Genomic DNA, 20802 nt, shown 5'->3' on the forward strand with positions numbered 1-20802 from the left:
GAGACCACCTTCTGAAGTGTGTAGAAAGGTAGAGCTGGAATCAAATAAAAGAGAGTACCTGAGAAAATCCCACACAGCCCCAGGGAGGTAGCACGTTTGCTTTATGTCTAGGTCCTCTCGCCAAAACCCTGCTGCTGTACTGCTCAACTAAAAATAACAATCCTCTGTCCTACTTTTTTGTTACTAATATTTCTTAATTTGTAAGACTTTTCTGATTTCATGGCATCTTCTAACAGTTTTAATATCCTGTTACTGTGTATCTAAGTGAATTATAGTGAAAACTACCTAGTCTAATGGTTTCAATCCCATAGAAATCAGTATTTTAAATGTTCATCTTATATAAACTTTGGTCTATTAACTCAGATTCACTGGGGAATAAAAGGAGTTAGACCATGATGGATTTGGTGGTGTAAAGTTTAGAGGAAGAAGGATTTTTTTTTCTTGTGTACTTTAAGTTCTGGCGTACATGTGCAGAACATGCAGGTTTGTTACATAGGTACACACATGCCATGGTGGTTTGCTGCACCCATCAACCTGTCACCTACATTAGGTATTTCTCCTAATGCTGTCCCTCCCCTTGCCCCCCAATCCCCAACAGGTCCCAGTGTGTGATGTTCCCCTACCTGTGTCCTTGTCTTCTCATTGTTCAACTCCCACTTACGAGTGAGAACATGTAGTGTTTGCTTTTCTGTTCCTGTGTTAGTTTGCTGAGAATGATGGTTTCCAGCTTCATCCATGTCCCTGGAAGGACATGAACTCATCCTTACTTATGGCTGCATAGTATTTATGCCTGCACAGTATATATGCCATATTTTCTTTATCCAGTCTATCATTGATGGACATTTGGGTTTTTTCCAAGTCTTTGCTATTGTAAATAGTGCCACAATAAACATACATGTGCATGTGTCTTTATAGTAGAATGATTTATAATCCTTTGGGTATATATCCAGTAATGGGATTGCTGGGTCAAATGGTATTTCTAGTTCTAGATCCTTGAGGAATCGCCACACTGTCTTCCACAAACAATGGTTGAACTAATTTACACTCCCACCACAGAGTAAAAGCGTTTCTATTTCTCTGCATCCTTTCCAGCATCTGCTGTTTTCTGGCTTTTTTTTTTTTTTTTTTTGAGACGGAGTCTTGCTCTGTCACTCAGCCTGGAGTGCAGTGGCGCGATCTCAGCTCACTGCAAGCTGCACTTCCCGGGTTCACACCATTCTCCTGCCTCAGCCTCCTGAGTACCTGGGACTACAGGCGCCCGCCACCATGCCCGCCTAATTTTTTGTATTTTTTTTTTTTTTAGTAGACAACAGGGTTTCACCGTGTTAGCCAGGATGGTCTTGATCTCCTGACCTTCTGATCCGCCTGCCTCAGCCTCCCAAAGTGCTGGGATTACAGGCATGAGCCACCACACCTGGCCATTTCCTGGCTTTTTAATGACTGCCATTCTAACTGGCATGAGATGGTATCTCATTGTAGTATTGATTTGCATTTCTCTAATCAGTGATGATGAGCTTTTTTTTCATATGTTTGTTGGCCTCATAAATGTTTTCTTTTGAGAAGTAGCTGTTCATGTCTTTTGCCTACTTTTTGATGGGGTTGTTTGTCTTTGCCTTTCCAAATATTCTGCCAGGCTCCATCAGGGAATTCTGGATGATGTAAAAGATTCGGGAAGTGAATTGAGGCTACCAGGAATCTTCCTCCAAGTTAATCTAAGTATGGCCACAAAAATATTTCCCATCCCCCATGGTCTTCACACAATGTGACTCTAGCATTCCTCCCATCCAGAGACAGGGTCTGTTCCCTCTCCCTGAGTCTGGGCAGATTTGCGCCTTCGGACTTCATGTTATGTGACTCCCAAGGTTAGGCTATAAAAGGTGATACAATTTCCATCTACTTTCATTAGAACATGTAGCAGAAAATAAAAGTTTGCTATCCTTGATACATAAAGAATTCTTACAAAACCAAAAGGAAAAAAAATATATTAAAAATAAGAAAAGGATAGTTTTGGAGTCCTGAACCACCATGTGAAAAGGGGGAGGCCTCCATGCCAAGCCACAGGGAAAGGACACGGGAGGGTGTTTGGGATGAGCTCCCAGCCAGGAGCGGCAACCACCGATCCTGTGAGTGGTGACACCTCCAGGTGATTCCTGCCCCAGTTGCTGAGTCACTTCCATCTTTTGAGTCTTGCCAGAGGAAGCTCCAGATACTGTGGAGCAGAAACATGCTATTTCCCTGTGCTTTTTCAGAATTCTTGACCCACAGAAACTGTTAGCAGAATGCAATTGTTATTTTAGGTTGCCAAATTTTGGGGTAATTTGTTATGCAGTGATAAGAACTGAAAAAAAAAAGTCAACATTCTGATTTTCAATTTTTCTTACTTTTCCCAGTCTGAGAATAAAAGTCTATCATTTTAACTTGTATTTGATTATTAATAAGGCTAAACCATTTTTATGTGAATATTAACCAATTATATGTCTTTTAGCTCATCAGTATCCTTTTCTATGTTTAATAGACTTTTTTCGTTTTGGTTTTATAAGAATTCTTTATGTAACAAGGATACTAACTTTATTTCTGTTATATGTTCCAAATATTTTGTTGTTGTCTTTTGTTGTTTGTGGTATTATTTATTTGTGCTATTTTTAAAAGTTAGAACTTGAACAGTTTCTAGTTGTTCTTTATTGGGCACTTATGGCCTCTGTGTAATTCTCTCTCATCCCAAGACAATTAGATTTATTCCTTGCTTCTGTATTTGAAAGTATAGTATTCCCTTAGCTAATAACATGGTCTCCCATAACTTCTAGTTTTTCTTAAAACTTTATCATGTTTAGACTAAATGTATTTTCAAAATGTATATTTTAGTAAAGCTTACATTTATTTATAATATTTAGCCTCTTAACATAAAAGTGATTAAGTCTAATGTTAAGAGTTACAAAATAGCAAACAAGACTCAATTATAAATAGATGTAAGGCACAGACTAATAGGAGTGATGTGGGGATGAAAGACTTTGCATGTCAAGGTGAAAAGAATTTTTAAAAATTTAGAAACAAGCTATAAGGAAATTATTAGCAAGAAAACAATAGGAAAATATGTTCTAGAAAAAAATACAGGTGAGACATGGCTTATGTATTGCTTTTAAATGATGAGATGAAGGAAAATCTAGGTGCAAGGTGAATAAAATAAATATAGTAGGAAAGCAAGAAAGGCCAAATATAAAAGGTTATCTGTGTGTATGTTAATAGGTAACATTTTATTAAAGTCATTGCATAATTAAAGCCATTGTCAGAATGAGAAAGTGTACCAACTTTTGATACAAACTCTTGTAAGTCTGAATTGTCAGAGGTCAAATCATAAATGAACCATGGGTATTATCCAGTAAAGGATACATAATGAAAAGCATAATAGTTTAGGGTATGTCGAATGTCACATGTAGTTCAGTTCTGGTTTTGAAATTTGGGAGTATACTTTGAGGTAAATATCTGTAGTTAAAGATTAGCAGAAAGCCATCCTAAAGAGCCCACAAGTTTATATTTATTTAAATCATGTTCATATGAATCTTTACATTTTATAGAAAATCAGTTCTAATTTAGAAGAAAATACAACATATTCCCTGCCTTTAGATAATATGACAGGAAACCTAGATGTTAGACCGTCAGGCTGTGACAGTTAAAGATCCACCGATGTAACTACTGTCAGTTTATCCTAACTGCAAACCAAGTTCTGAGAGGGACCAGCTATGCCAACAAGGCCATAAAGTGACAGCAAGTATCACACTGAGATAACAAGCGGCAGCTGCATCAATTGCTATCAGAGAGGAGAAGTCCAGCCAAAGTAAAGGGGTGACCAGTTAGCCCTTAATATTTTACTTTCATTATTAGGAAGAAATGTGATTGACAGTGAACATTTATATAATTTTAAAATCCCTCTACACATAATGTAACACTTGTTGATTTAAGAATGTTTTCAAAAACACTCAAGTAGAAACATTTCTGTTGCATCTAAGGACTTTAAAACATGTAATACTCTAAGAGACAATGGCCAGAGAATTTTCAATGCTTCCCATTGGATAAAGGAGCTACATCTATCAGGTGTAATTCCTTCTAAATAAAAATGTTTTCTCAACACTGTTACTGGCTCCTAGTGGATGTGAAGTGGTATTTCATTGCATATTGCTTTGCATTTCCCTGATGGCTAATGATGTGAGCATCTTTTCATAAGCTTATTGGCCATTCATACAATTTCTCTGGAGAAATGTCTATTCAGATCATTGTTCCATTAAAAAAATCTAGATTACTTGTCTTTTTATTATTGAATTTTGAGGGTTCTTTGTATATTCTAGATACAAATCCCCTGTCAGATACATGATTTCCAAATATTTTCTCCTATTCTGTCTTTTTACTTTCTTAATGGCATCTTCTGAAGCACAAACATTTCTAATTTGATGAAGCATTATCTTTTTTCTTGTTGTTGCTTGTGCTTTTGGTTTTATATCTAAGAAGGCTTAACTAACCCAAGATCATGAAGATTTAGTCCTATAATTTTTTTACAACCTGATAGTAAAGTTATTGGGGAATAGCTAACTCTCACACACCTAAACCTTCTGAGAATTTACCATTATTTGCCAAAAATAGTCTAAAAGTTATGATTGATCAAATTTCCTAAGGTCATTGAAATGTGTATTTGAACCATGGGATAGAGGCTTAACAAACAGGATAAATTGAAATGAGATCCAGATGAAATCAACGATATGATTTTAAAAGGAAATGAAAATTCAGAACTTCCAGATTACTTTCTAGGTTGCCACCAAGTCACTAAGTAATATTCATAGTAATTATATAGACCACATTGCTGTATTCTCTGCACAAACTCCCACAGTCCCTTCTGCATATGAAGATGAGCAAAAACTGAAAGAAATAAAATACCAATGACAACCTAAGGTTTAACCTAAAAAGGTCCTAGGTAACCCAGCCATCTCGTTAATCAAAAGTTCCTTGGCTTGAACAAATCACAACAGAAGTTTTCAAATGAGTCCAATGAGTCAAAGTTTTTTTGTTTTTTTGTAAGCATAAGAGGTATATGAGATGAAGTTACTCCCTAAATAATTGATTAAAATCAATGCATTCCTGGGGTGACATCCTGATTTCCTTGATCTTCATTCTCCTCCAGGTGTCATTTATAGGAGAGCTGTTATGAATGTTAACAAGTATTAAATATGTTAAGTGTGCTGAGCACCACAAAATGAACACAGTAGAGGCCATACCAGTATCTTCAACAAGTAGAAGCCCTAGAACATTCTCTTCCTATAGCCATCTCTAGCTGCCCTTTGTAAGCACACTGCAGGGCTTCCTACCAAGCTAGGCTTGACACTCATTTGTCACATTAGAGATTATCTAGCTGGATCCTCCAGTAGTTGTTTTCATAATTCCCAAGTGGCAATCTGGTTAAGAGTATCCAAAGCAGGTAGATTGAAAGGGAGATAGACTGACCATCGATACAGGATTTAAAATGTCAAGAAAAGAGCAAGATGCACTAGAGGTTCCCACCAAACCAATTAGGCACAAAATGAAATTAAAGTCATCCATATTTGAAAAATAAAGTATGTCTATTTGCAGATGACATGAACTTACGTATAAAAATCCTAAGGAAGCTACTAAAAATTATTAGAACCAATAGAAAAGCTCAGTACATTCACAGAGTACAAGATGAATATACAAATAACAACTGTATTTCTAGACACTAGCAATGAATAACTCAAAAGTAAAATTAACAACATTCAATTTACCAATAGCATCAACAAGAATTAAATACTCAGAAGTAAACTTAACACAAGAAATGTAAAACTTATACTTTGAAAAGCAAAAAAAAATTGTTGAAAGAAATTAAAGAACAACTAAACAAATGGAAAGACATGGGTTGGAAGACTTTCATTCATGGATTGGAAGACTTAATGTTAAGGTGGCAATACTCCTGGAATTGATTTATCTACAACCTCAGTGCCATCCCTACCAAAATCCCAGTTTGGCCTTTATTCAGAAATTGACAAGCTGAACCTAAAATTCAGATAGAAATTCAAAGGGCCCAGGATAGCCAAAACAATCTTGAAAATGACAAAGTTGGAGGACTTATACTTCCTGATTTCAAAACATACTACAAAGCTATAGTAATCGTGACAGTGTGGTATAGGCACAAGGGTAGACATACAGATAGAGGAATAGAATTGAGTCCAGAAATGAATCTTCACACTTGTTATAGTCAACTGATTTTCGACAAAGTGCCAAGATATTTTAGTGAAGAAAAAAATATTTTCAACAACTGGTGCTGAGACAACTTCAATATTCACATGCAAAAGAATGAATTTGGACACCATGCATAAAAATTGACTACCTAAATATAAGAGGTAAAACTCTAAAACTCTTAGAATAAAACATAGGTATAAATCTTCATAATCTAGGGTTAGACAATGGCTTCTTATATATGGCACCTAAAGCACATGCAATGAAATAAAAATATATTATTTTTGGCAGATAATCATAGTCTCCCAAAAGTTTGATGGTCTCCCAATGAAGACAAAGTTGAGGTGAATAAGGGCTAATTATTTACCGATGACTTGGCTACCAGGTTAGAAAGCAGGAAAATGTCAGATCAAATTATATTACGCATAAACATTTGTTTAATAAGCATTTACAAGCAAGCAGACAAAATATTCTCAACAATATTTTGTATACTTGATAATGTTCGAAGTCTCTGTCCTGTAAGGTATTTGACCACCACCGTAAAAGTTTCACTAGGTGAAGAAGTCATAATATTCTAGAGACAACAATCTATTTCTCTTGTAGGTAAGTTTTAGGAAACATATTTTTTTTTTCAATATCAGTGGCTGCACACCAAACAATTTTGGAATCAGAATTTGGGTACTCTCCATTCCTAAGGATACAGGTTAGAGATAAACTAGATTCTTATAGTCTATTTTTCACGGTTAAGGAGTGTCTCTAAAATATATACCAAATCCACAAGTCCTAATATCACTCCTTTCCACTATATAAGTGTAATTTTGAGACTGGTTATGCTAATTAGGAAAACCTCTGTTGTTGACCAAACTATGAATGGAAAGCTGCATGACTTGTTCTTCCTCTAGAATAAGGCCTCTCAGATTAAACATAGCTGTCCTTGTAGAAGTATGCATTTGTGACTAGGGCAACTGTGTGTCCCTGGAGTGTGGCTTTAACTCTCATACATCTTATATAACACTATCGTAATTTAAAAGTGATTTCCAGATGTTACAACTGGATGAGTGAGGAGCTGCAAAAGATTGAAAATGCTGTTCTTCCTTAAACAGTTTATGAAGATGGGAGAAATATATTCAGTTAACATTTATCAGACGCTTTCTGTGGATGAACCTGTGTTAGGAATTGGGCATGTGGCGATGAATAAGATGCTACCTATACTTTCAAAAACATCACCCTGTAGCACAGGAGCAGACATGTGAGCAAAGAATTACCATACCATAATTTGAAAGTGCAAAGCTAGAAAAAAACTTATGTAGGTAGTTAGAGGAACCATAAGCATTATAGAAGGAGGTTGGGCCAGAAAAACCTTCTCAGGAAAAGAGACAATTGATTTCAGTTTTGGGGTCTGGGCAGTAGAAAAGGACAGTCCAGGCAGAGCAGCAGCCCAGAGAAAGCAGGAAGACACAAGGCAGCACACGGTGTTTGGGGGACCAATGTTAGCACAGGGCTGCCAGTCATGAAGCACTATAACATTTGTAGCTGGAAGCTGCAGTAGGGGATAGGTTGTAAATGGCTTTGTGGCTTGCCCTAATCTTCATTAGAAAATCAGAAAAAAAATTAGAAAAAAACTCTTTCCTTTTGTTTCATGTAGATGATAAGGATGACTTCAGATGTATTGGATTTTTGTATTTAGATGATTTTAGATGTATTGGCTTGCTATTGCATGTTAGAGTTTTCTCTTCTAAAAAGCCAGGATGCAGAAATGATGTCATGTAGAAAGTTCAAGAATCATGGTATGAATCACCCAGTGGTAAATCTGAGAAGCAGGTGAGATTTGGCTTCCCACCAGTATACTCAGTATCTTATTCTATCTTTCCGAGGCTCTGGGTGGGTGGCTTCACTTGTCTGTATCTTTCATGAAAGCTCACATTCCCATTCCCTTAAACTCTCTTTACTGATTTTTATCAACCAGTGTATTACTATTAACGGTTACCTTTATCACATTAGGGTGCAAAACCGAAGAGGTGAACAAAATATTGAACAGAATTCCTGCTAGAGAAAGCTCTGACTTAGGAGAAATATTTTTATAACCTGCTTGGAAAAAGGGAATATAGCCACTAGGGTGTGCTGAAACATGGAATACTCAGAAGATAGCTATGACTAAGCAAAGAGAAACCACTTTTTTTTTTTTGTTCTGAAAGACAGAGAAAGAAGTGGAGGTGGTGGGAGGGAAGAACAAGATTGGAGAGATCTAATGCAAGGCTCTATGCTCTATGATGTCACCCACATCTTCACATGAAAGTTGGCTGAACCCCCAAAGTGCTTGGTGAATGGATTGTGTATGGGCATGTGAGTAAATCTTTACAAGATCGAGGGTCATACAAAAGCCAAGGTTAGAGGGGAGAGGGTTCAGTCAGTCACCATAGAGCCGATGAGCCCAGAAGAACTCCCAAACTCTTTGAGTATTAGCAGAAATCTTTAATAAAATATTACCTTTCTTCCAGCTGCTTTAAAGCCAGTCCCACCCAGGTTTAAGGAGAGCTGGAATGGAGAGGATTCTCATCTAACATCTGGGTTGCAGTTGCATGTTAACATGGACTTCCTAGGAAGTAACATATCAAACAAAAGGATAACTATAGCATAGACAATTTAAGTTTATTGTCTAAGGAGATGTGTTGGGGGAGGGAAGCAACCAGGCCTTTCAAAACTCTTCAGTTCAAAATGTGGCTTACATCAGCAGCCTGAACATTTCCATACATGAAGTCCAACCCAAAGCAAAATACTTGAACTGCTCCTTCAGGTTAACTTTGCTCCTGGGGGATTTTGTGTCTTTTGGTAATATTATCTCTATACTTTTCAAGAAACCTGCTGAGACAGCCTCTTCCTGGGGTGCCTCAAATGGTGTGACCTTGAACCTCTGCCTTCCCAGGACAGATACTTCAGAAGTCAGAGGAAAACTATCTGATCAGGTATCCCCTTCTCTGCTCCCTCTCTTTTGTTGCAGGGAAAGTGATCAACCAGCAGCAGGTACCAGCCACAGTCAGTTAACTGCACCTGCTAGGAGTTCTGAAAAGACTTTTTTTTTTTTTTTAACAAAGAAATTCTCATTTCACTCTCCTCCACACTGGACTCACTGAAGAAAGAGGTAGGGAAGTGGATACGCAGTTCTTTTGGATTCTCTTTGTTATACCCAAGTGCTTTGAAATGTTGAATTTTGAAACTAGAGAGTAAAAGAAGAAAAAGAACAGACTCTCAGGTTCTGAGATATATATAAAATACACTTCCGTTCTTGCTTTCTGGCTGGGGAATCCTGCTGGCTGACTTGTAATTTGCAGAAGAGATTTCTTTTAGGCTTTTCTTATGTGACTTCCCAGGCTTTCTTGTACTTATATATGATATGTTAACTAACATCATGGCAAGCAGAAGGGTTTAAATTCAAATTCCATGGGAGTAAAGGAGTATAAGAATAATTGTAAGAATGATAGTTGTTATAAATATAGTTCACAAACTAGCATTTTTTAACATTTTCCCTAAATATTATGAGTAAGCAATCATTAATCAAGCTTTGGCAAGTTTGTCAAAAACATTTGCATTGAAATTTTATCTTGATATGAGCTGCGGCCTATGCAATAATGATTAGGAACCAAGACAGTAAATTGCCAGAATTAGCAACATAGTAAGCGCTCACTATTATGCCTAGACTTTTCCTTTATGAAAAAATAGAGGATATTGGATTCTGTATTCGCAGAGTTTTCATTTTAGTTGTGGAGAAGATGTGAAGTGTAAGCCAAATAATGTAGTACCTAATCTGAAAGGGATTCTGTTACAGAAGCATCAGTAAGGCTGGGATTACCATGAAAAGTAAAGGATTTGGAGAGAATGTTTATTTCAAACATTTACTTTCTTTGGTTGTGTTTCCCCCTGTACACTTGCGTGAGTTACCACACCATAGTTCTCAGCTTTGAAGACTGCTCTGAGTTTTTGTCTAAGGGAAGATTCGTATCAGCAGCTCACAGGGATTCATCTGGCCTTGGAGTCATTCAGGAGTAATTTTCTCAATTAGCAACCCTGGTAGTTAATTGCTTATTTGTTGGAGTCTGAGAAAGAAAATTTGAACTCTCTAGCAATTTAACTTCTTAGGAAGACGAATAAATCATATATATTTAACTTTAATAGCATTCATATTGCTATATTATGAATTTACTTAAAATAAGTAGTTGAAGAACCATGTGGAATGCTAAATAACAGGACTGCATGCCATTTCTTTAATAAAAATACTGCTACAAATGCAGCTAACAAATACTGCACTTAGTTACAGTGGTAAATGTACTAAAATTGAATGACTATCTGTTGATTAGACTACTTCTAAATCTTATTAAATTTAATTCAATCAGTGGGCAGCCTTTAAAATCCAGGTGCATTTGCTTTGACAAGACATCATTGCCAAATATAAACATATATTATGATGCGGTATGGTCTTACAAAATAAAAATCTCATTAAGATCAGCAACATTAAATTTGACCCACAGTATCTATCTTTACCTTTCCATTACAGTCTAACTATTCTTAGAATTTCTCTTTTACTGAACTAAAGGATTATGAAGAAGTTTCTAAACTGATTTCAGGAGGTGTGGATTACATGATAATATCTGCCTCTGACAAGGTAGTTTGGGACTTTCCATGGAACATTTTCTCTAAGTCCCACCTAAATCACCTATAAAATTCAGTCCTTCAGCCAATTATCTGGGGACATAATAGTGAAGATGAAACACATGGTCTCTGTTTTCAAGGAAACAATATTACTAGAGAGTGATTCAGACAAGTAAATGAGCAGGAAGGTATCAGATGGTAATGAGTGACATAAAAAACATAAAGAATACTGCACTGGATAATGCAGAGGGCACTTTATATCAGGTGAACAGGAAAGGCTTCTGTGGCACAGTGACACTTGAGCTGAGACCCAAATAATAGGAGGAGCCAGCCTATGAAGAGCTGGGGGAGAGGCATTACAAACAGCAAGTGAGAAGGCCTTAGGGCCGGAGCAAACAAGGCTTGTTCAAGAAAAGAAAGGAGAGGTCAGTGTGGATGGTGCATAGTGAGGAAGGGAGCAAAAATGGGAAAAGACTCAGAAAAAGGAGAAAGGGCAGTGGCTGCCTCTGTAGGACCTTGAAGGTAATGGTAGGGGTTTGGTTTTGATTCTAAGTGCAATGGGAAGCCATTGGAAGGTTTTGTAATTGATGCACATTAGCTGATTCTATTTAACAAAGAGTCTGTAAAGGAGACAGAATGGAGGCAGGGCCACTGCTGAGGAGACTTGCACCCTGATGCTAGGGGAAAGTGATGGAGTTGAACTCTGAGCAGTATTCTTTTCTATGTTAAAGATACAGATTCTCTCCCACCCAAAAGATCTAAATCCACTTGCATAGCATTACAGATGCTCAGGGGATTGTCACACATCTTGAAGTCTATCCATGGATTATCTGCAGCTCAGAGTGGACTCTCTATAAATTCCTTCACCTTTGATGCTATGTTTAAATGTTTTCTGAAAGGAAGCTATTTACATTTTCTTTGCATATCTAGATTTCCATGGAAATCAAAGAAAAATGAAACAAAAGAAAAGTTTGTTGAAAGTTCCTTTTGGTCTGTTACTTGATTCTTCTGTTAATACGTAGATCACTACTTATTTCTTGTGTGTGGTATTATGCTAACATCATTTGGGGAGCTTATAGACTTTATCAACAATTTCATTATTTTTGATATGCAAACATCTTGCTATCTGGTTTGATAATTCTGTTTTTGAAATAGAAAATAGCAAAAAGATACAGACTTCAGGCTTCTATAAGGAATTATAATTATTATATGTAATTGTTATTATATATACTATATTATATTACTCTCTGTGTAAATACACTAAATAAGAGGAATAACAAATAGAAAAGGTGACCCTAAGGTGAAGGTTGCAGTGAGCCAAGATGGAACCACTTAACTTCAGCCTGGGTGATAGAGCAAGACTCTGTATCAAAAAAAAAAAAAGTAAAAAAAGAAAAATGGTAACCCTAAAAATTAAAATAACAAAAAAATAGAGAAAAAAATCCACCTAAATAGGAAAGTAAAATGTAAACCACAGTCACAAACCCAAACCAAAAACTGTAAAAATTGTCTCTCAAACAGAGGGAAACATGAACTCTGGGTAATGTTATCAGGGCTATGCTACATAGCTTCTCTAACACTGTGGCCAGGCGACCAGGACATGCTCACAGGGTCAGAACTTAAGGCAATATGGAATAGGGAGCGGCAAGTAAATGGTAAGCCCATCTAAAGAGGACAGTCATAGCTCACATCCAGGTAATTTTTGCCATGCAGAAAAATTGCCACTGAGGACTGTCAGATCATCTGATTTTTTAAAAAGAAGTTGAAACTTTTTTTTTTTTTTTTTGGAGACAGGGTTTCGCTCTTATTGCCCAAGCTGGAGTGCAATGGCGCAATCTTGGCTCGTGGCAACCTCTGCCTCCCAGGTTCAAGCAATTCTTCTGCCTTAGCCTCCCGAGTGGCTGAGATTACAGGCACGTGCCACCACACCTGGCTAATTTTGCATTTTTAGTAGTTACGGGGTTTCTCCATGTTGGTCAGGCTGGTCTCAAACTCCTAACCTCAGGTGATCCGCCCGCCTTGACCTCCCAAAGTGCTGGGATTACAGGTATGAACCATCACGTCTAGCCTGAAAAGATGGATTTTTATATGAAGTGTTGCTATCTTTCAAAAACTGTGTGGGCCAAACAAAATAATATCTGCCAGCTGGATTCTATCTGTGGATTGCTGGTTTATGATCCCTGCTCAAAAAATGTAATAATTCTTTTTTTTTTTTTTTAAGAGATGGAATCTGGCTCTGTCACCAGGCTGGAGTGCAGTGGCACCATCTTGGCTCACTGCAACCTCTGCTTCCTGGGTTCAAGCGATTCTCCTGCGTCAGCCTCATGAGCAGCTGGGACTACAGGTGTGCGCCACCATGCCTAGCTAATTTTTGTATTTTTAGTAGAGACGGAGTTCACCATATTAGCCAGGATGGTCTCAATGCCCTGACCTCGTGATCCATCCGCCTCGGCCTGCAAAGTGCTGGGATCACAGGCGTGAGCCACCGCCCCCAGCCATAAGTGTCGTAATTCTTAAAGGCCCATCTAATGATGCTTTGATTAGATGGATGAGATCTAGGAGTCAAAGGGAAGTGTCCGCAGAGATGCTTCATTTCACATTACAACAAGGAGGGGTAGGTAGAATTGTTTATGGCTGGCCTTCTAGGCAAGGGGATTAGGTTAGGTGAGCAGGGTGAGAAGGTGCAGCAGCACTGATTGACAGTTCTGGGCCTTAAAGGGCTTCAATGTGAGTCTTCCTGACTTTACAAAGTCTGAACACTGAGGGTGGTGTGTGGCTTCTGGTACAAGACACATCCAGTTTAGCTGAGTGTTGGAAACAAACTCAAACTGAAGCTGCAATGGCTCTATCCAGAGGGAAGCAGCACAGAGTCTATGCACAGACATAGCAAATAAGAGCAAGTGAACCACGCCACACTTTACAACTATGTCAATAAAGGAATAGAAGCAAAGGAAAAGACTGGCATAGCTTAGACGGGGAATCCTCCTAGAGCGTAAGAAAGAATTCAGAGAAATTCCTGTCTCTAATCTTGTTGAAAGTCTTCAAAATGAAGATTGAAGAAGAAATATAGAATATCTAAAAACAAAAAAAAAAAAGGGAAAGATAAAGTGGTATATATTCTTTAAAAAAATCATTAAACCAAAGATTTGCCTCTCTGACTGTAATGCCCTCTCCTCTTAGCTAACTTGTTCATCCTTTTTCACAGTGACTATTCTTCAGACTCACAAAAATCTCAGTCTGTTGACATGTCTAGTCTTCCCATCCATCTCTCCCTTCTTTCCTTCCTCCTTAGGTGACTTAGATTTTATAGTCCAGTATTTCAAGAAAACCATTGGGGATTAAGCTCATTTTACTTATTTGTGCTTTGGATAACAACCTCACTCATTTTCTCAGAAAAAAAATATTGTATTTTTGTCTGTCTTCTGTATTCAGCCTTTCCTTCTCAACAGGTTATATTGTGTTTTTTTTTAAAATGCTCAAATTTCTCTCATTAAAATAAAAATACAATACAATGATTGTCACCAAAAAACTCTTGTGTCCACACACACACCTCCAGTGAACACATCTCTTCTTACTGCTATTGTCTTCTTTTTCTCAACTTCCTCACTCAGTAACTCTTTCCAGATTGCCACCACCTCTCCGCCAAATTGCTTCTACCAAAGCAATGACCTCCATGTCACTGTATCCAGGTGACATTTCCAATTAGCTTGTCCCCGTGCTTTCATGCATCGCTGCAGGCCACTCCCCCCACTTGACACCCTTTCTTCTTTTGGCTTCTCAGGCTCAACACTTCCTCTTGTCACCCAACCTCTGGCTTCTACTCCTTTGTTGCTCATCTTTAGAGGCTCATCTCACTCTAAAGGCCAATACATATTGATGGTCATCAGTGCTGGGTCCTTGTTGATCTTATTTTCTGCTCAGGTTACATCCTGTCTCCCTACTTGGTTGCAAAAATAATCACCACCTTGGTCATTATCTGTAAGCAAATATTCTCAGAATCCACGTGCCTGCCTTAGCTCATTTTCACTGTGTCTCCTTCTGGTGCCACTGTGGCTTGTCCCAATGCAAGCTCTTTACACGTTTTCTTCCTGACTGGGCCATTGCTTTTCAGACTATCTGTGAAAAAAGACCATTTGTAATCCCAGGTGTGGTGGCTCATGCCTGTAATTCCAGTATTTTGGGAGGCCAAGGCGTGTGGATCATCTGAGGTCAGGAGTTCGAGACCAGCCTGGCCAACATGGCAAAACCCCATCTCTACTAAAAATACAAAATATTAGCTGGACGTGGTGGTGTGTGCCTGTAATCCCAACTACTCAGGAGGCTGAGGCAGGAGAATTTCTTGAACTTGGGAGGCGAAAGTTGCAGTGAGCCGAGAACGTGCCACTGTTCTCTAGCCTGGGTGACAGAGTGAAACTCTGTCTCGAAATAAATAAAATAAAATAAAAGACCAGTTGGTTTTTTAAAATATCTAATCTATCACAGAGTGATACTTTTATAAGTACAATAAAAATGAAATACTAGAAAAATAAAATGAGGAAAAGACACACAAAATAAAAGCCTTACTTTTTATTAGATTCAAGAGATATAAAATTACTCTGTCAAATTACTTTTGAAACTTCTAAATGCTTACTCTGAATTATCGTACGTCTGTTGCTGAAGAATAACACATAGTCCAAGGATTGAAATAGGTATAAAGACCCCAGAATAGAACTCCTGTTCCCTTTTGCCTAGTTTTCTCATCAGATCTCAACTTAAAAATCTCTAATTTAGAAAAGCCTTTGCTGACCTCCCTAAGTCAATTACAACTACTGTTTTTTCTCAAATCCCATGTGCCTGTCCACTGTAGTACTTTTAATGCTTACACTCAAGACCTTTGCATCTTCCATGTAGGCTCCATGAGAGTGGGAGCTGCAATTCTTATTTTTCTACTCATTATTGTGCTCTCAGCATCTAGTACAGTACTGGGATATGAGGAATGCTCAAAATTCCCTATTCATGGTGTAAAGAAGACAGTCATGTACAAAGAATCAGGCAACCACAAAGGGAATTAAAATTTCTGCCCAAGGATTTCAGACACAGTGACATTTGAAAAAGAGTTCTAGATGCAGATGCTGCAAGAGTGTTTTAGGGGAAGGCATGGGTGTACATGAAAGTGCAGAAGCTCAGAACTTCCCTGGGCAAGGGTGAGTAGTTTGGAGTGCTTGCAGCATGAAGTTTGCTGGGATGGGGAAAGGGCTATGATACTGGAATATGGAGATAATGATGAAAAGTAGACTGTGTGAGTTGTCAGAGTCCTTCGATGCCAAACAAATGAGTTTAGATTTTACCATCTCTAGATAGAAAGTCATTATTTTCTTTCTAGTGATAGCAAGTCATTAAATAAGTTTTAGCAACAGAATGACAAGATTAGATTTGATTTTGTCAAAGGCCACTGGTGGAGATGTGGAGATGAGATTAAAGGGGTCAAGGTGGGAGGAGGTTCTTGGAACAGTCTATTTCATGAGTGTCTGAGAGGCCATGGAATGGATGGAGGCAGCTGGATGGAGTTTAGAAGGCAGAAACTCTGGGATGAAGTTCCCAAGTCTTTGATCTGAGCATGAGGAAGGGCCACACTGAATTCCTGTCCCCTGGGATGGCAGCAGGGTTAGCTTCTGCTTTATTGCTCCAGGTCTCTGACCATGGTAATGTTAGCCCCACCAGAGTATAGAGTGAGTTCTGAATGTATACCTTTCTTAAGCCCCCTAAGTCATAATACTAACACCATTAATACTAACCTTATACCTCCCCGATTAGTGGGAGGTTGTCCTTTTCCCCACAAATCTCACTTCTGCTCAGTCAGTTTTTCTGTGCTGCTCCATGAGAGCTGGGGATGACTTTCACCAACCAGTAGTGGCTGTGCTGACATTGAGCAAGAAGATAAAAGCCAGGATATCACGCAGAAAGGCGGACTGGGAGGACGCCAGGACAGAAAGGAAATCATTCAATACTGAATGCTTCATTCTTGATTTCTAATAATGCCACCTAGAGCCCAACTTTCCAAGATACATTATCACCACCTTTTGATTCCCTGCTTCGGTTGCCTTATTTTGTAGGTACCCTTTGTTAAAAGTTGCATCATGCTCTGTTCAGAAGTTTGTGGGGGTGTACTTTATATATAAATATCTTCCTCATCATAATCTTCATGTATGTTTTGTGTTAATGTCACTAAATCCTTTTGGGATAACACACTGTATTAAATTTTTATTATACTTTACATTCTGGGATACATGTGCAGAACATGCAGGTTTGTTACATAGATATACATGTGCCATGGTGGTTTGCTGCATCCATCAACCCATCATCTACATTAGATATTTCTCCTAGTGCTATCCCCCTCAGAGCTCTCCAGCCCCCGATAGGTCCTGGTATGTGATGTTCCCCTCCCTGTATCCGTGTGTAATGAGATACCATCTCACGCTAGTTAGAATGGTGATCATTAAAAAGTCAGGAAACAACAGATCCTGGAGAGGATGTGGAGAAATAGGAATGCTTTTACACTGTTGGTGGGAGTATAAATTAGTTCAACCATTGTAGAAGACAGTGTGGTGATTCCTCAAGGATCTAGAACCAGAAATACCATTTGACCCAGCCATCCCATTACTGGGTATATACCCAAAGGGTTATAAATCATGCTACTATAAAGACACATGCACATGTGTGTTTATTGCTCACTGTTCACGATAGCAAAGACTTGGAATCAACCCAAATGCCCATCAATGATAGACTGGATAAAGAAAAAGCACTAATTTTTTTAAAGAAAACACTCGTTCTAACTCCCATGCTTGACGCCTTTCTTAAGAGTTGGGATAAATGGGCTGAAATAAGACAGAGGCATTTTCAGCTTCAGAGGAAATTATTTTGGAACAAACTGGCAGAAACAGATGAGCTGTTTCAGCATGGGGTGGTAGTGAGATACTGCACTTTGCCTAAGTGATGCCCACTGCTACCTTATGTGGTTCTTATTCCAGGTGGAACCAAACCTACATTTGCCTCCCCAAACAGGAACTGTCAGATATTAAAACAAGGAGCTAACAGTGGGAGAAGCGAGGAACAAAGCCTGAGTCTCTAAAGAAAAGTCAGATCTCGGCGGGGTGCGGTGGCTCACGCCTGTAATCCCAGCACTTTGGGAGGCCAAGGTGGGCGGATCACGAGGTCGGGAGATGGAGACTATCCTGGTTAACACAGTGAAACCCCTGCTCTACTAAAAATAAAAAAAAATTAGCCGGGCTTGGTGGCGGGCGCCTGTAGTCCCAGCTCCTTGGGAGGCTGAGGCAGGAGAATGGCGTAAACCCGGGAGGCGGAGCTTGCAGGAGCCGAGATCGCGCCACTGCACTCCAGCCTGGGTGACAGAGCGAGACTCCGTCTCAAAAAAAAAAAAAAAAGAGAAGTCAGATCTCTTACTGTTTCTTGTTTTCACCACTTAGATATATGTTTTCTGGGGATGGAGCTTACTCTTTTGGATTCTTCCTGCTCTATCCCCAATGAAACCTGTAGTTCTTCAGATTTTTCCTCCTGCAACCGAATGAGGCCTTTGCTATGACTTCGTACTGCTTCCAGATACAGACTAATTCTGAAAAGTAATCAAAGCAGCTTCTCTAGGCTTGGGAGACAGTAAGCATTCTTTAGTTTGACCTCAAGAGAACTGATAGATTGAATACTGATTGCCTGGGGTATATATACTAAGTTGTTCCTGGGCAAAGTCGGCGGCGGAGGGAGTGGACTGTGCTCTTACTTCCCTTCTCACTTTTGTGTAGCAGCAGCTACACTGGGCAATGGATGAGTGTGTGTTAACTGAGGCGGAGGATTCTGGGAGTGGAGGCAGTGTTCATAAAGTATGGAGAGAGGTCACGGTCATCTTCATGTATGTGCACAGAATTCTCCAGACTCCTCATTGAGTGAATTGAGTTAAATCTTACTATTAAAATAGCACTTCATCCTCAGGCTTGGACAAGAAACATTCTGGAGAATCCAGACTCAACAAAAAGCCGGACCTTTCGGTGTAGTCATAGCCATCCAAAGCAAATCACGTAAAACGTGTGTATCAGTAAAGGCTGAAAATGAAGCTCACCATCTCCAGTCATTCTCCTTCAGAACCAGACAGTTATCTCAGAACATGATGCAGGAGTAAATAATCCCTTCCTCTCGGGTTCCATAAGACCTGGCCATCACATTCCTATGCACTTATCACATTGTATGATTATACTTTCTTCTCCAGCCTGAGCCCCCTGAAGGAAAGGGCTGTTTCTTATTCATCTTTATAATCTTGGGCTTTTAATGGAACAAGTGCTAGAATTTGCATTCTCTAAGCACTTGAGGAATTAATGACAAGGAGTGCTCTTAAAAGCCCCACAAGGAATCTCAAGACCACCTGTGTTGTTAACAGCTCTGTGACTTCTTGTAGGAGAGGGTTCCTCAGACTGTATTTGGAAATAGGGTTACTCATCCCTGGTGACTCATACTGAGCTGCAACAAGTCATGTTTAAGTGCCCCTACTGTTCTGAAAAATCTGCAAGGTTTTGCCCCAGCCACTTAGAGTCTACATTGCTATCCAAAGCAATGTTCATTTGCATGCCTGGGGAAAAATGAGTCTGTAGAAGTTTTGTAACTGGTCTAACTAACTTGTTGATAATGACACTCAGGAATTATATGGTACGAGTAATAATTACTTGGTGCTGCTTGTATCTAGGGGTAATGTGACTGGCAACCATGGATGAATTAATGGTCCTCATCCATCTGCTTAAAATTTGTGTGATTTTATTCTTAGTCTCCCTCAGTGGGATACATACACCATGAGAGTAGAAACTATGTCACTTATTGTTCATCTTTGTTTCACAGTGCCTCACACAATGGCTGCAGATAGTGGTCACGGAATAACTATTGGCAGAGAAAATCAAGAAAGGAAGAAAGGACATATGATAGCTACTTTGGTTGATGTCTTTGTTTCCATTCATCCACTGCCTCTTTTCCAAATCCCAGTCACTTGATGTCCTCTTGTGTCACAGAATTTCACAGGGACTTACTGGTGTCTAACGAGAATTTTTCTTCTATTATTCTCTGTCCATAAGATATGCATATCACTTAAGTAATCTCTTTCATCCCTTTCAATCGGACAAAATATAGTTGAATAATAGTCTTTCTTCTTAACTAAAAAATGAGGAGGAAACCATGACTTTCCAACAAAGAGAATTAATTTGCTCATTCTAGGTAAATAGATCTGCAGTTTTGGAGACTAGAGGCTCTGAGTTAAGGTGTTACGGCTGCCTAATATGTTATGCAATAGGGATGGTCTTCGTGATATATCAGGAAAATTCTCCATTGTGCAGGACCCTTCTATGGCACATTACAGGACATTTAAAATCACTGGTTCATTAAATGCCAGTAGTGCCTCTCAGTCATCATGACCGTTAAAGAAATTTTCTCATGTATTTCCAATTGCCTGTTAGTGGGAGAAGCATGGTAGTGTGCCGGGTTGAGAACAACTAGGGGGAATAGAATACACAGGAGATGATGCTTTTACTTCCTCTTTATAAATTACATCTTTAGTGTTACCTTTTGAAAACTGTTCTCATCCCTAATCTATGACTCACTTGCATTTACTCAAAGCCATAATATAGGGCAGGAAGTTCTCTCACTGGATTTAAATACTGGATATCAGTTTCCTCTCAGTAAACAAGCCTCCTAATCTTCTAACTTAGTGCTTGCAAGTATTAACCATTTACTGATAGAGATTTATGATAGCATATTTGTCCTACTTGGCTTTCTGGTTACAACCTAGCTCCAATTTGTATTAAATTAGTCTAAGTGGAAAGATCGAATGGTGGAAATCTGTGAAAGTGATTTTACTTGCAGTGTTGAATTCTTTAACCTGAGTAAAATGCTGCCCTC

The 20802-nt window shown here is 38.8% G+C and overlaps 1 protein-coding gene across 1 annotated transcript in view; it reads right to left on the bottom strand.

Moving 5' to 3' along the window:
* Nucleotides 1-14631, bottom strand: part of LOC126956257 (39S ribosomal protein L49, mitochondrial-like) — a 238357-nt gene extending 223726 nt beyond the window's left edge. Inside the window, exon 1 of the mRNA XM_050793110.1 lies at nucleotides 14621-14631. The gene's annotated coding sequence lies outside the window, so the exon portion shown is untranslated. The remainder of the gene's footprint in view (nucleotides 1-14620) is intronic.
* Nucleotides 14632-20802: the final 6171 nt, after the last annotated feature.

This window comes from Macaca thibetana, chromosome 6, assembly GCF_024542745.1.
Source record: "Macaca thibetana thibetana isolate TM-01 chromosome 6, ASM2454274v1, whole genome shotgun sequence".
NCBI classification, from domain to species: domain Eukaryota; kingdom Metazoa; phylum Chordata; class Mammalia; order Primates; family Cercopithecidae; genus Macaca; species Macaca thibetana.